Source organism: Schistocerca serialis, chromosome 10 (genome assembly GCF_023864345.2).
Source record: "Schistocerca serialis cubense isolate TAMUIC-IGC-003099 chromosome 10, iqSchSeri2.2, whole genome shotgun sequence".
NCBI classification, from domain to species: domain Eukaryota; kingdom Metazoa; phylum Arthropoda; class Insecta; order Orthoptera; family Acrididae; genus Schistocerca; species Schistocerca serialis.
The window spans coordinates 123,143,978-123,159,145 of NC_064647.1; positions in this window are offsets into that span (position 1 = coordinate 123,143,978).

A 15,168-nucleotide genomic window follows, 5' to 3' on the forward strand; every position below is an offset into this window, starting at 1 on the left:
TGTCAAAAACATATTCACGAAATACTTTAGTCGTATCTCGTTTGTTGAGCTGAAAACGAAGTGCAAGTTACTCGACGACTTTTTCCCCAAAAGTATTGTCTTTAATGTCTCTGGGTCAAGTTCTTGTGTCAAATACACAACTCTACGAGACGAACTGGCCACAGCCATCTCCGATTGCCCGACACTGCCTATGTTCGTACCATATCTCAAAACCTACGGTTCTGTTTTCTTTTTCCGTCAGAGGTACCGGTCACGAGCACTGTGTAAACCCATAAGCCAAAATATCATCATTAAAAATTGTTTAATGCCGAAACTGCAATTGTAAAATAAAATTCTAGTGGCTGAAAGCAAGATGACCCTGTTAAAAAAGTTACGTAACTAGTTTTAAAAAACACAGAATTTTACTTTTACGACGACAGAAGAGCGCCGGAAACTGATTAGGGCGGTCTCTAGTGCGCCTTCCTTTTCGTGATTCTAAATTCAGTCACTAGCTTGAAACACTCGATAAGGAAACATCAAGTGTTCGTAGATACACTATCATCTGAGTACAACACTCTCCCCTACAATTGGTTCCTTTCCTGATCACTGAAAATAAGTGCAATGGTTTGAACATCTGTATAATCAAGAGTGTGTTGCATAAATCTTATCTGTAGATGAAAACTGCTCGAACTGTGGATATGGATCGAGTGGCAGCAAACTTCGACACTGAAAATTTGTTTAGCACTTGTCTCATACCTACAACGCAATACACATAAATTTGGCATACAATATTATCTCTTTATTACATTGCGTCTCCATATTTATCAACACATAAGCTGGCTCTCACTAGCATGACAGTTATAATTAACCTTTGTTGTACCTACATAAGAAAAGAAACTTTTCCTTCCTTGGAGAATATCCATTTGTATCTGCAGCAGCAAAAATTATTCTCCTTTGCTGTTACTGATAAGTATGCAAAAACAGGGCATGTAAGTGTCGTATTAAACTTTATGGTGACCACGGTTTTCTTCATTCTTCAGTGCACGCAGTTCTCACAAAAGCTCGAAAAAACGCCTTTGAAGATTAAAAGACTTTCGAGCAGTGTGAAGCTTCAAACGTTTCGAGTTTATTTACATAACCACCGGTGCCTGAAAAAAAGATGTGGCCGTTTTGTCTTTTATTCATACAGTTACTGCTTCGAATGTCGCTAGTAGGAACTTTTTTTTTTTTTTAGTGTGACGAAGTTCTGTATTTAACATCAAGTGGAATCATTCAGTAACAAATACTGAATCACATGTTTTTAATAAAAATTACATCTTTTTATTTTTAATAAGTAATTGCGCGAAAATGCGACTGTTCACAAGAAATTAAAATTTGTTACAAAAATGGTTGGACGTCAAGTAAAAAATAAAATTCTTCTTCATTTCTAGACCCCCTAAAATTGGTGTATTTCCCACGTCTATATCGAATTCTAAATTATTTTCTTGCGACCAGTAATTAAAAATAAACATAATCATCTGATCAAAGCTACCCATTTTTTCGAGTTTTTCTGAGTACTGTGTCTTACTGCTTTAGGAAACTGATGTTCAGGCGCTGAGCACTGAATATTGGAAGAATGAAGAAAGTCTATCAGTGCAAAAGAATGAAGAAAATCGAAGAGCGTGAATACTTCAGGACCGTGTGTTAGCAGACAATTTAAACGAAACAAACAGCGTTATTGTAAAGTCAGCCATCGGAGTCTAATGTAGGCCAAATACGTAGTACGTACGCTACACTCACTCCATAGGTATTCCTATACTATAAACATAGCAGAGAATGACAAATGCAGTATGGGAATAAGCAGTAGGAACAGGAAAATCTCTTTGAATTGTATTTTGTGATACATTCATCGCTTATTTAATCTCATTTATTAAATGAGACGGGATTCGCAAGTAAAACATAGTAATGAATAAGAATATGGCCAGAGAAAGGCATTAACTCAGAATCTTTTTACGGAAACGTACACTAATAGTCAGCTCGTCAGACTAAGTGTAAGAACAATATTCCATTTGTACATCAACAAGAACAATTATTTGTGAAATTGTATAGCATGAAGTCTCCACTGCACCTGAACAACTTCTTCCGAAAAAAATGCTATGGTTGATCATATATCAGTCTCACTCAACTCCCACAGTTGTACTTTTAAAAATGTCTTAGCACCAACTTCTTGCACACCCTGTACTTGCACTGCTTTCGTATCTTAACATCATCTGTAATGACAGGTTGAAACATGCTAAGCATCTGTAGCCAAAAAAGCAATTACGTCCTCGCTAATTGTCCCATACACAATTTAGGTCACCAAAATTAGGTAATACCTTCATTTATATGTTTATTATACTAACATAATTCCTCAGTTACTGCAAGATATGGAAGGTATAATAAGCCCATTGATGCATATTGCTAAGAAACTCTTTTATTAGGGTGGAACAAATGTGAAAAATATGGAACACCGATCGTGGACAATTTTGTGTGAAGGGCTAGATGGAAATTCTGTGATTTGTCCCGTGAGATGGAAGATTATCGGTTCGCAGTGACATTACTGATATCAAATATATAGAAACATATACAACAATCATCCTGTGCTCTGCTATCGACTCTCGATCCCCAACTTGCGAAAATCGATTGTAATACAGAAGATCAGACAAGACAGTGAGGCATGGGAACACACGTAAGCGAAACTATGTAGTTTCCCAGTACCTAAAAATGTGGAAACTGCACGGAAAACGCTTTCCGTACAACAAGTCTTGTTGTGTTGTTACTACACTGATACAGACGATTTATACTACAGACTTGGACTGTTACTGACTGTGCAAGAGATGCTTCGCCATGTGCCGGGTGGCGAAAGCAAGAGGAGTTCTCCTCCCAAAATTCCTATGGTTACTGGTCTCCTGAACGTAGGACTAACACAAAGGAAGAAGAACAACAAATATAAACAATAAATTACTTCTAAGATGTTAATATTTTCATTCTAATGCTTAAAAGTCCTATAATACGTAATTAAGCGTTTCGTCCCTAGAGTAAGGAATATTTGTTGACTTAGTGTTCGTGAGAACGTAATGTTGAGTGTCCATTTTCTGTCCCATATCTTAAATGTTCGTGTAAATGGAGCCACTGTAATATAAGTGCCACAGTGTTTGCAACGTTTAGTTCGTTTTATGTGACAGAAGGACTTGGAACTTGCTGTTTTATTTCGTACGCTGTAAAACATATTACTGTTAAGAATCACCTGTCTTGTGATGACGGCACCTACCTTGCTGTACTTCACGCATGTTCTTGTCTAGCTGTTCTCTTTTATTTGTGTCCAATATGTAAGTTCATCCATCACTACTCCTCACTGCCCAGACACTTCACTATTAACTTACAACATATTTCAGCTGCCTAGCGAACTTTTCAGTGGAGCAATGCATTGTCCTTTAAGCATTCGTGTTAGCATACGGAGTGCGCTTAATTTAATGTACATTGTACCTAAATCAGGTTGATCAGATGGCAATACATTCTTGTGCATTCTTTTCCGTGTACGTGAGAGACACCAAGCCTTTTTATCCCATCTACAGATTTGTCAGAGCAAACAGTTTTCAGTAGAGTTCTAAATAACATACAGCATATTTCTCAACAGGTTAGTAGCATACGGCAGGCATTAAGTAAACAGTGTTAACTGGACAAAACATACTTACTTTAACTACCAAAAAAAGCTCGTACTTCTATGCGTCTATTACCGACAATTAATGTATGTCATGTATTGTATATAATATATATTTAAGCTAATTAAATGGAAGGAAAAAACTTTTATTGTGTAATATTTGTAGTAGTTTTCTGTTATGGAGTAATAAAAGAAGTCAGAAAGCAAACAGATACCCATGATAGTTATTCTGTCTTATCTCACAAATTGTCTATGCTTTTCCCCAAGCTACAGACCTTTTAGTGCCCAAAAAAAGGCTTTCCCCGTCACTGAAGAACATATGTCGAAGTTATTCGTCTTCAAAAGGTAAGTGAAAAGTTTCTAAGTCACTAAAAAAGGCCAGGAGTGTCTTCTTTCACATTAGCTCGTCGTAAGAATTCCTTTACATGCAGAACCCAGTACGTAATTGTGAAGAGGAAATGTTCATCAGAAACTAGTGTTACGTTGGGTGTATGATAAGAATGCGTATAAGAGGCAATACTGATAATACTAGTTTTGAACCCTACTAAACAACAATAAATGTTCGTAATTCATGGAAAGATCTGACACTCGTCAGATTCTTTCGTTGTATCATTCTTAGTAGTATAAAAATTCCTTTTATTTTCTCATCTGGAGGAGAAGTCCTGATGGAGTACCTGGACATAAAATGCGTGTAGAAGCATTTTGTAAATGATCCACACCCTATTATTATCCACCTACAACGAATGTCATTTACATTACGTCAGTGGCGGTTCACAGATCCGACGGCAAGTATTCTTCGATATGTGGAGGAAGACAAAAATATACGTTTCATTTCAGAACAACAGAATAACTCAATGTTATTAAATATATGAATTATATTACATAAAATTACTATGATCAAACATATATTGTAATAATTACTGTGAAGATATTAGTGAAATAGGATTTTCCCAACAGAAAGAGCTTACATTCAATCCTAAGCTCCAATATATTTCTCACAAGATTCTATTATCTAGCAGGATGTTGATTACAACTGTACCGATGTCTCTCACTACCTTCTGCATTAATGTTACGTCCACGAATCTTCAAAAACTTTTCTTTTCCCTTATTATCGATCTTGGCACTGTATTTTGAAGCAAAAAGAAATGCTAACACCGTCAAAGCACACTAATGAGTATGAAAACAGCGAAAAATTATCGGAACATCAATATTTTTGAAGAAATTTTCGCAGGTCGTTGGGTCTCTGCAGAATTTAATTGTACTACACTCCTGTTCAAATGGTTCAAATGGCTCTGAGCACTATGGGACTTATCATCTATGGTCATCAGTCCCCTAGAACTTAGAAATACTTAAACCTAACTAACCTAAGGACAGCACACAACATCCAGTCATCACGAGGCAGAGAAATACACTCCCGTATCCAGAAAATGTTTCTCTCTCTCTCTCTCTTTCTCTCTCTCTCTCCCTCTCTCTCTCTCTCTCTCTCTCTCTCTCACACACACACACACACACACACACACACACACACTCATAAAAATCTTAATTTTTCATTACACACATCAGAGGAATCTTGCATATTGGCAATTTACTGCGACGTCCTACAACAACATCGAAACTGCGACATCTCAACAAGCCTCGTTTCCAGTGTGAGGTAGATAACTGACATACTAGCGCAGCATCATTCAGCCCCTTCTTATACATAATAATTTTGGTTACATAACAGTACAAAGACGCCACTGAATAGGTTTTGTTGGTTTATCGGGTCCTAAGCAATAATAATTGCACTGCTGAATGTGGAGGAATGAGCAGAAAGGTGGAACGAGTATAAATGATGAAACGCAAGGAGGAAGTTACTATCCATCGAGGTGCCACAAGAAAACTTATTCGATTTGGAAGATATGGGAAATCAGAGTTTCACAGAACTGGAATGGTTATGGTCAAACAAACTAGATACGCAAGATAACACTCTTCGGGATTTATAAAGTCATTGGGAATAGTAGCAACCAAACTACAGTGGTGCCATGGAGAGATACACTATGTGATCAAAAGTATCTGGACACCTGCCTGAAAATGACTTACAAGTTCGTGACGCCCTCCATCGGTAATGCTGGAATTCAATATGGTGTTGGCTCACCTTTAGCTTTCAATCAGGTGCTGGAAGGTTTCTTGGGGAATGGCAGTCCATACTTCAAGGAGTGCTGCACTGAGGAGAGGTATCGATGTCGGTCGGTGAGATCTGGCACGAAGTCGGCGTTCCAAAACATCCCAAAGGTGTGTCTGTGGGGTTTAGGTCAGAACTCTGCGCAAGCCAGTCCATTACAGGGATGTCACTGTCGTGTAACCACTCCGCCACAGGCCGTGCACTATGAACAGCTGCTCGATCGTGTTGAAAGACGCAATCGCCATCACCGAATTGCTCTTCATCAGTGGGAAGCAAGGAGGTGCTTAAAACATCAATGTAGGACTGTGCTCTGGTAGTGCCACACAAAACAACACCACACCATAACATCATCCTCCGAATTTTGCTGTTGACACTACACACGCTGACAGATGACGTTCACCGGGCATTCGCCAGACCCACACCCTTCCATTGTGTACCGTGATTCGTCATTCCACACAACGTTTTTCCACTGTTCAATCGTCCAATGTTTACGCTCCTTACACCAAGTGAGGCGTGGCTTGGCATTTACCAGCGTGATGTGTGACTATTAGCAGCCTGTCGACCATGAAATCCAAGTTTTATCACCTCCCGCCTAACTGTCATACTACTTGCAGTGGATCCTGATGCTGTTTTGAATTCCTGTGTGATGGTCTGGATAGATGTCTGCCTACTAAACATTACGACCCTCTTCAACTGTCAGCGGTCTCTGTCAGTCAACAGAGGAGGTCGGCCTGTACGCTTTTGTGCTGTACGTGTCCTTCATGTTTCCACTTCACTATCACATCGGAAAAAGTGGACCGAGGGATGTTTAGGAGTGTGAAAATCTTGCGTACAGACATATGAGACATGTGATATCTGACCACGTTCGAAGTCCATGAGTGCTGCAGAGCGCCTCACTCTGCTCTGTCACGATGTCTAATGTGACTACTGAGGTCGCCGATACGGAGTATCTGGCAGTAGGTGGCAGCACAATGTACATAATATGAAAAACATATGTTTTTGGGGGTGTTCGGATACTTTTGATCGCGTAATGTACCTCTGCGTGAAGTCAGGACAGCTGTTTGGAACCTGTGAAACGTCTTCGAGGCAAGTAAAACAAGATTAAAGATCAATCTTTTATTCACAGTGCTAACTAGTCGTCTTTCTTATGCAGCAGCCACAGCTACACGTTGGATTCTAGCTTATTTAGAGTCAGCTCTGCATCTGTAGTGACCTCGGCACCACATCAGGTTACCGGCGAGAAGAAGCGGCCATTGCCCAGCGTGAAGCGGTCTCGTGCTGGCTACTGGAGTGTCCTCAGTCCCACTCCAGCAGTGTGGTGGTGGTGGTGATATTCCTATGCGACCAAACTGCTGAGGTCATCGGTCCCTAGGATTACAAACTTCTTAATCTAACTTAAACTAACTTACAATAAGGACAACACACACACACCTATGCCCTAAGGAGGTCTCAAGCCCCTAACGCGCCTACCCCGAGTGGCATCAGCTGTATACCTACTGTCGATAGCTGTGTGATCAGTTGGTTTCATCCATACTAGCTGGGTAGGTTTCAGCACCTGGAAGCTCCAAGAGGCCCTGTTCCAGGATTCTACATTGACGTTCATGGCTGGCAGCACTCTGCGATACGCTGTTGTCAGAAGACAGTTTCTCCAAATAGGAAATTAGTATATTATGAGCAACAGGGGGTTAATCAGGTGAAGCCCATCAATTCGAGTATATCTTCAGCTAGTTCATAGACTGTGCTGCAGCATTTAGAACATACAGTGGAATCACTACAGTATCGTAATCAGGGAATCAGGTGCTATTACTGTGAATGACACTGATCCCAGTGATCAACTCATGATGAGAGCTGGAACTCTGGTGTGTTTAAAAGGAGATAGCACGAGGTTGTGATGCATGGCTCAGTTTGTAATGACTGCCTGTGTCCTCCTCATCCTGCTACATCACTAAGTAACGTGTTAACTACTGTGTAAATTACCTGCTAGGTAATCTTGCGTAAGAGAAAGTGTTTCTTGCTGCATGTATTACGAGCTAACGAATATGCTTGTCTCACTTCCTTTGGTTTCCTGTCACAGTCTTCTTTCTGTTGAATGAGTATTCTGACTCACCAGATGGTGTTGTAAAGTGTCGAGGGTGTGATCCACTTCCAACTTACCGCCTCGCTTCCTGGTCTCCACCTCTGTCTCTGGCATGATTTTACTTCTGGCAGTGCTAATGAGTTTTACCATATGATGTGCATGAGAATGGAGACATACAGTGAGACAGGACTTTCAGAATAACATCATCCGCCCATTTCCAAAAGATCTGAGAGAAAGCAGTACTTCCTATATCTTTATTATTATTTTACAAATAAGTAAATGCGACACACATAAAATAACAGATACAAGATTCGTGAATTATTTGTCACTTTCCAATATAATCACCAGCTTCATCTACAGCTTTTCCCCATCTTGAAAGTGATGCTTCTGGCGAGCTTCTCTGAGTGTGCCAAACAGAAGTACGTCCCACGTAACTTTTGATGGGCGAAATCACTTTCAATTTCTTGAGGTTGTGAGAAGTCACTGCAGTTGCTGGCCAGCCATGCTGCATCAGCCATCTCTGTTTGTTCTTCAGCTTCTCTGCAGTGATGAATCCGTCTTCCAAGGGTGTTGAGGTCCATTCTGGCATCTCCATACACCTTCTGCAGCTTTTCACGAAGGCGGCTGGGCGATTCACTTTCTGCGAAAATGAATTTAGTGACAGAATGCTGTCTTATGAGTACTTCAGCGTCTGCCATTTTGTAAATTTATAGAGCGACGTCATCTGTTACTGGGTTAAGCTACAGAGAAGGGTTAGTGGAAGTGCGCCAAATTCATGATTACTGTATTACCAACTTAATGAAGGAGAAAAATAATAAGAGGTGTTTCTTTCTCACTGGCCCTCATAGCTATGGCATGTAAATTCGAGAACTATCACATAATCAGTTCGACAGATCATGCGTCTCAGTTGCTGACCAGAATAATATACGAGATGTGTTTTTTAAATAAGGTCCGTTTGAACATAAGTACACAACGAAATGTTATTTTATAAAAAGTAAATTTATTTTCAGAAAGTACATACTTCACTCTATTTTTCGACATAGTTGCCAAGTTTGTTGAGACACTTATGATACCTCTCAACCAATTCATAAAAACTTTCCACCTGCTACGATAACCAAGAGTTCACTGCCGTTTTCACGTCGTTGTCATCATTGTAACGGTTGCCACTGAGGTGTTGTTTGAAGTGGAGGAACAGACGCTAATCGCTCGGCGTACGATCAGGACTGTAGGGTGTCTGGTCTAAAACATCCATCCCAGCCAAAACTGTCCGATAAATCGCAGGTCTGACCTGCAGTGTGAGGTCTTGCATTGTCATGGAGAAGGACAATTCCCTTTGTCAGCATGCCGCATCTTTTGTTTTTAATCGCTCTGCGTATCTTTCTCAAGGTTGGGTGGTATGCTTCTGCATTGATAGTGGTTCCTCGTTGCATGAAGTCGACCAACAAAACACCATACCTACCCCAAAACACCGACGCCATGATTTTGCGCAGGGACAGAGTCTGTTTGGCCTTCACCTTTACAGGCGAATGTGTGTGTCTCCACTCCGTGTTATGTTACTTCGATTCGGGCGTGATATGCGAAACCCATGTTTCGTCTCCAATTACGATCTAGCTCAAGAAGCCGGCACCTTCTTCATGATAACGAGTCAAAAACTTCATCGCACACTCAAATCTTTCGTTTTTGTAGGCCTCTGCTAGGAGTTTCGGGACCCAACGGGAGCACAGTTTCCTAAACTTTAGGCGTTCAGAAACAATGTTGTAAATCCAGTGTGCGATTTGTGCTTTTACCAGTGGGTGGTTAGGGGGTTAGTATAATCATATATGTTACTAGCTTGGACCGTGACGTTACCCGTGGTCAAACAGTTATTTATAAATAGATGTTAATGCCGAAACTCACTATTCACGCGTATGCACTATCAGAAAAGCCATCCATTGTTATATCTTTAAAAGTACATTATAGGTAAAGCTTATTTACAAAATCTTCTACATACAGGTATACGAGGGGAATTCAAAAAGTAAAGGTACATTTGTGAAAAGTTGTACTTATTCTGATGATAGAAAACTGAAACATGCGTTATTTTTCTACGTTAACATCCCTCGACTTCAATGCAGTTTTCCCAACGTTTTAAGAGGTTTCTTTTTATTTCATCAGAAAATACGTTTATCGGTTGCATCTGTAACCAATTTTGCACCGCAGCAATGACGTCTTCATCACTTTCAAATCTTCTTCCCTGTAGTGCTTCCGTTTAGGGTCCAAACATGTGGAAATCGCTTGGAGCCAGGTCTGGACTGTATGGTGGATGTTCCAGCACCTCGAATCTCAACTCCTTTATTGCGTCTGCTGTCCGTTTGGCAGAATGTGGGCGAGCGTTATCTTGCTGCAGGATGACACCTCTTCACAGTTTTCCACGGCATTTGGATCTGATTGCAGGTTTTAGTTTCGTACGCAACACATCACATCCACCATGCAATACAGACCTGGCTTAGAAAGCCTCGTTTACGCTGGGGCGACGTCTTGCAACATTGTGGCACGCTATGGAAATGTGGCGTGCGTCGTCTTGTCATTTAGTTCTAAATGTTTTGAAATGCTTACCTACTACATAACACTTCTTCAAAATTAATAACCAAACATATTAATAGTAAGACTGTATTAAAAACTTTCAGTGTTCGGCTCCGCAAATTTAAATTACATGTAAAGTTTTACTCCAGTGTGTGGGAAATAAACATCCCAGGTTGGGATGCATAAACTAAAACCAGAGTAGGGGATGGTCTGATGCAGAGGGGGGGAAATCTCCCCCATCCCCCCCATTCCCCCCATCCCCCCCATCCCCCCCATCCCCCCCATCCCCCCCCTGCAAATCGCACACTGTGTAAATCACTGATCTCGACACGTCACGAAATTCGTTTGAGAGGCATCTTATTGTGAATCGCCTGTTCTCAAGAATCCTCGCTTCAACTGAAGCCACCAAATCGTCTGTAATCAAAGAAGGGCGACCGGAGCGGTCCTCATCACAGACGTTGTCACGGCCATCTATGAATTCTCGTACCCACTTACGCTCTTTGCTTTCACTCATTAACAGTATCACTGTACAGTTCACAAATCTGACGATGAATTTCTGCAGCAGACAGGTTCCTTGCTGACAAACACCGTATCAATGAGCGAACCTCACACGTGGCGCGCGAGTTGATAGTCTTAAACATTTTGAAAGCACAGCACAGAACCGTACAGGTTAGCTACACAGCTGAAACTGAGCACAGTTGTTCCCGACGCATGCCGGTACACGACGCACGCGCTCGTTGCGGTATGCGCGCGAACTACTAGTGTCTGCAACAAAACGGACCTCACTTAAAAAAACACGCCTCGTACAAAACAGTGGGAAAGTAAACATAACTATCAGTTTGGCTTTAGGAAAAGTAAATCCACCAATGATACAGTTCTGATGTCGTGCCTAACAATGGAGGCAAAACTTAATAAAAATGAAGACACGTTCATTGGATTTGTGGACAGCATAAAATGGTGTAAGTAGTTTGAAATTCTCAGAGAAACCGCATTCAAGTTCTAAGGCCTCCGATTTTTTTTCTAATTAACTACTCACCTGAAATCGATGAAACTGGCGTTACTTCTCGACGTAATCGCCCTGCAGACGTACACATTTTTCACAACACTGACGCCATGATTCCATGTCAGCGGCGAAGGCTTCTTTAGGAGTCTGTTTTGACCACTGGAAAATCGCTGAGGCAATAGCAGCGCGGCTGGTGAATGTGCGGCCACAGAGAGTGTCTTTCGTTGTTGGAAAAAGCCAAACGTCACTAGGAGCCAGGTCAGGTGAGTAGGGAGCATGAGGAATCACTTCAAAGTTGTTATCACGAAGAAACTGTTGCGTAACGTTAGCTCGATGTGCGGGTGCGTTGTCTTGGTGAAGCAGCACACGCGCAGCCCTTCCCGGACGTTTTTGTTGCAGTGCAGGAAGGAATTTGTTCTTCAAAACATTTTCGTAGGATGCACCTGTTACCGTAGTGCCCTTTGGAACGCAATGGGTAAGGATTACGCCCTCGCTGTCCCAGAACATGGACACCATCATTTTTTCAGCACTGGCGGTTACCCGAAATCTTTTTGGTGGCGGTGAATCTGTGTGCTTCCATTGAGCTGACTGGCGCTTTGTTTCTGGATTGAAAAATGGCATCCACGTCTCATCCATTGTCACAAGCGACAAAAAGAAAGTCCCATTCATGCTGTCACTGTGCGTTAACATTGCTTGGCAACATGCCACATGGGCAGCCGTGTGGTCGTCCGTCAGCATTTGTGGCACCCACCTGGACGACACTTTTCGCATTTTCAGGTCGTCATGCAGGATTGTGTGCACAGAACCCACAGAAATGCCAACTCTGGAGGCGATCTGTTCAACAAGCATTCGGCGATCCCCCAAAACAATTCTCTCCACTTTCTCGATCCCTGTCGTCAGACCGGCTTGTGCAAGCCCGAGGTTGTTTTGGTTTGATGTCACACGATGTTCTGCCTTCATTAAACTGTCGCACCCACGAACGCACTTTCGACACATCCATAACTCCATCACCACATGTCTCCTTCAACTGTCGATGAAGTTCAATTGGTTTCACACCACGCAACTTCAGAAAACGAATGATTGCACGCTGTTCAAGTAAGGAAAACGTCGCCATTTTATGTATTTAAAACAGTTCTCATTCTCGCCCCTGGAGGTAAAATTCCATCTGCCGTACGATGCTGCCATCTCTGGGACGTATTGACAATGAACGCGGCCTTATTTTAAAACAATGCGCATGTTTCTATCTCTTTCCAGTCTGGAGAAAAAAAAATCGGAGGCCTTAGAACTTGAATGCACCTCGTATGTTATAGGGAAACACGGGCAATACACATTCAGACGGGAACAACAAGACTGGGTCACCAAAAGAGAAGGCCTCAGATCAAAAAAGGCGTGAGACAGAAGTGTAGCACTTCTTTTCTACTGTTCAAACTGTACTCTGAAGAAGCAATGAGCCAAGTTATTCAGCCACCTGGAATTGGTAGGAGATGAATTTGCTTGTGCGGCTTAGCATTAGTTTGTGCAGGACATGGCGTGTCCGTATCAGTTAAGACGATCAGCAAGGCCAAGCCGCGAGTAGAAAGGCAGTTAGCAGCTTAGCCGGAAATAGGTAAACCAGGGAGCACGTGGACGATAGCGGCTTGCTTAGCCGGCGGACAGTACATTCACCAGAATGGGGGAGTTGAAGACAGTCTGAAAAATGGCTTACTGCAGCTCTTAGAAAATCTATAATAAATCACATAATAAATCACATTTAGCCGGAAATAGGTAAACCAGGGAGCACGTGGACGATAGCGGCTTGCTTAGCCGGCAGTACATTCACCAGAATGGGGGAGTTGAAGACAGTCTGAAAAATGGCTTACTGCAGCTCTTAGAAAATCTATAATAAATCACATTTAAACAACAAAGCAAATCTGTACACATCAGCAATCTCAGAAAAATTAGGCACGTCCAATGACACAATAATATTCTCAATGCCTTTAAAAAATTACAGATGTTAATATTTTACAGTGACTAAATATTTTCACAGTGAACCCCAGAATTAGCAGCTTTTAACTTTCCATACGATTTCAACAAACGATATGTTATATGATAGCATTGCACTATAGCTATCATCCCTGAAAGCTACCTACTTGTACATGTAACTTCACATCTAAATTGGGGGACCACATACTGAAGGAGTTCCGCTACCTGGAAAGCAAACTAGTATGCGCCAGCCGAAATATGGAGGGCAAAAGAACTAGGCTGGCATGGGCAAAGGCAGCGTTCCTCTCCGAAAGAAACTTATTAGCACCCGACGGTGTCCTGCAAACTTCGCTCATTGATATTTGAGCCCAGTGAAATGTGTGCGCAGCAAAGTTTGAGGAAAGGTCCACTAATCCCGCATTAACCCCGCGACTTGCCCGGCAGGCAGAGCAGATGTACTGACGAAGAGCACTGAAGGTGCATCTACAAAAACTGTAATTCCAAAATTTTTACAGTCGAATGAGGTATATATTTTTTATTTTCTCTTGTAGGCCATCACAAATAGTTACTTTGTAACTACAGAAACTATATAGCGGTTATGTTAAAAGGGTTCTGTAAAGTGGTGCAATATTGCTCAAGACCTTCAGTTTGGGCAGAAGGACAATGTGGAATTTTGATTACATGGCAGTTTTCTGACATGGCACAGCGTCACACACTTGAAAATAACGTTCTTGTTAGCTATAGGCTGACGCCAAACGAATCATATGTGAGCAGGAAAAAACTCCAGGCATCTAAATGGTTCAAATGGCTCTGAGCACTATGGGACTCAACTTCTGAGGTCATCAGTCCCCTAGAACTTAGAACTACTTAAACCTAACTAACCTAAGGACATCACACACATCCATGCCCGAGGCAGGATTCGAACCTGCGACCGAAGCAGTCTCCCGGTTCCCGACTGTAGCGCCTAGAACTGCACTCCAGGCATCTGTTTGGCCATAGAGATTGAGTGAGGCCAGGAACACTGTTGAAACTGCTCGGGGTGGCTCAGTGTGTTGGCCCAAGCAAGTGGGTTGTGTGTCGGTCCCAGGTCGCACGAAGTGTTGCATAATGTCTTAATTATTGTCAATTAAAGTCAATATCATCGTAATTATTAAAAAGGACATGAATGCGGTGACCGAGTACCATTGCATATTATAAAGTCTGGTTAGGCACTCTTGGATTCATGTGCAGTGTGGCATCAGTACTTGTTAATTGTTTCAGTACTGTAGTGTCGCAGCACTAGCAAACTGTAATTAAATCTGGCATCCCTGAAATTTACTTGGAAGTGTTCAATGCTGGAGTCGAGCTCCGCAATGTCCTACGATCTTCAATTCACAGTACTACGTAATCCCAATGAGTCCACAACCTGGTGCTGTCAACTGCAAGGGTCTTCATTGTGGATGCCAAAAGAGCATGCAACTTCAGCAGTATTGAGAATTCCACAAATACATGCAAAGCTCCATGGAAAGTAATAAATAGCGTTACTAAAGATGAAAGAAATAAAAATAATCAGTATGTGCTCTCAGAAATTCAATGATTTCTTTATTAAATCAGTACAAGAAGTAGGTAATGCTATCACCAAACCCGTCATTAGTTCATCTGAGATTCTTTCAAAAAATTCTGTAAACCACTAGTAAATATATGTTTAAATTCTCTGAGGGCCCATGAAGTCTCGTTCTAAAAATAGTTAAACACCTGAAATCATCTGA